Source organism: Atta colombica, unplaced genomic scaffold, assembly GCF_001594045.1.
Source record: "Atta colombica isolate Treedump-2 unplaced genomic scaffold, Acol1.0 scaffold150, whole genome shotgun sequence".
Taxonomy (NCBI): Eukaryota; Metazoa; Arthropoda; class Insecta; order Hymenoptera; family Formicidae; genus Atta; species Atta colombica.
The window spans coordinates 1141109-1143743 of record NW_017259240.1 but is presented as its reverse complement, the minus strand read 5'-3'; positions in this window follow the sequence as shown (position 1 = coordinate 1143743).

Here is a 2635-nt window from a genome sequence, read left to right as displayed (position 1 = left end):
TATATATATATATATGATATTGTTGAAGTTGTTTGTATCTCATATTGATGTGGATATTTACAAAGTTTAATTATGTGTACATTTAATTATGTATTTATGTTTGATAATTTTTACATACAAGTCTTTGTTCTAATAAATATTTATTATACTTTCCAAATATATTATCAATAAACTTAAATTAAAATCTTTGAGTTTTTCTTAAATGAATATTTTTTTTGATTGAGAAAAAAAGGTGTCATTTGAACATTTCTTATATCATAAAATGAAAAAACATATCTTTTTAGAACCATTAATTTGAGGTAATAGATAATACATATCCAAATGAAAATTGTTGTTAAATACATATCTCAAATGTAACATTGGTATTAAATGATATTTCCAAATTAATATATTGTGATATGTGAAAGTTTACATTAAAAAGAATAAATATCAATACATTAAAAAGAATACATTAAAATACATTAAAAAGAATAAATATTTACTAATTTGGATAAGTTAATACGACGTTATGTTTGTGCAGCAAACTGAGTTGTAAATTAAAATATTTCTTTCTTTCCTTCTCCTAACATTCAATTAATATTTAAATTACGTATTCAATGTAAGATTTGTATTTGTCATTCTGCTCAGAGATATAATCTCATAATTGTTTTCTGTAATCTGTTGAGTCAATAAATTTGATATGATCAAGTTTTGCTTACCTTGAAAATTATTTATATTCTTTTTTTATATGTGTGTGATTCATTCAATATCTGCTTGGCATAAACAATATACGTGCTTTGAATAAAAAATTCGTGCACTGACTTTTTTCTGCTAACGTAACAATATTACAGGTTTCTACAATTATATAGTAGAAAATTGAAGGAACATATTTAATACAATTTTAATTACTAACATTTGCGAATGCAAGTTTTTGTGTCAATAATTATGAGAATAATTTTTTACATTATCAAAATGAAAAGTGATGTTTTGACAAAATAGAGAATCAAATTTCTTGTAAAATTTCAGAAGAATGAGCTAGAAATTTATGAAATGCTACCATCTCATTACAAATTTCTGTCCAAATTTCTTCTCAAGTTTCACAAGAAATGTGATTTAATCAGTTTATATTTTTATTTTAGATTTTACATTATTTTATCAAAAAATATGTTCCTCTTCAGATTTCCAGATATGGAATTCTACACGTGTACAAATTTCATTTTGAAGTGCATAGTCGCCATTCCTAGTTACAATAACAAAACATTGATGGAAATATTCGTTTTCTTTTTAATTTAACCTGTACTTTTAAAGATATAAGTTGCATACTAGCATAATGGCTGTATGTATTGCAATGTGTAACAGAATATGTTTAAATTTATATTGTATTTAAATAAAGATATCTCAAGAGAAATACAGATATGTTTATTCTCTTTTATCAGCTTTTTTCATTTTACTATAGATTATAGACTATTATATTATATTGTCTACACCAAGTTTTTTGTTACATAATAATTGTGTGTGTGTGCGTGCGTGCGTGCGTGCGTGCGTGCGTGTGTGTGTGTGCGCGTGCGTGCGTGCGTGCGTGCGTGCGTGCGTGTGTGTGTGTGTGTGTGTGTGTGTAACATCGGAGATATTCTTATTTCTATATTTAAATATAAATTATCATCTCATTAAAATAATTTAGGTTTTTATAGATCTAGAAAAAGAATATCATACCTCTAAGCAGAAATGATAAATACAAATCTTTCATCCTAATAAATACCTAATAAAAAATAATGATAAAAGAGAAAAAAAAATTTACATAATAAGAAATTTTAATTAATACATGAAAATCAGATAAATGAGAGTGCAATGCAAAAAAATTTTAATTTATAACTCAGCGCGCTACATGAATATAGTATATGCCTTGTTGATTATACATTAAAATAATAAATTGATATTTTTTTAATGTAGACTATCGTAATGTATTAATTTGAAAATATCATTTAATACCAATGTTATATTTTCATTTGTGTATATGTGTGCTAAGATTTTGATTAATTAATATTGCGAATCGAGTCTTAATAAATTATATACTTTTTACATTTTGTGGCATGAGAAATATAATATCCATTTTCGATACAGAGTAAGATGTAAGTTTATGATCTTTATACGAAAAAAATTTTAATCTGTGATACTTCTTTAAATACATTATTATATCTAATCTATCCTTAAAAAACAATAATTTTTTAGGAGAATGGAAAAAATAAATGTAAAACTTCTTACCAATTGCATTGAATTTCACGACAAATTTTATATAACATTGCATATTTATTATTTTATTATATTAAAAGATATATATCATATAGTTTTTCCAATTTATAAAGAGACACAAACCTTTTAACATGTTTATAACAATTTCCTGTCATTTGTTATATTTCCGATAGCTGAGCATTCCACGTCAAACCTTCATTTTTATATTTCATCAAACATCATTTTTATATTTTTTTTAAATTTGCTGACATTTTACAGATAAAAACGTGTTTTGCGAAAAAAATTTGAGTTTTTTTTTTACGAAATTATATAAGAAATTATATAAGAAATTATATAAGCTTTTAAGTTTCAGAAATTCATCAAAAACCAATATAGTAATTAGAATGAGCGACAAAAAAAAATAATA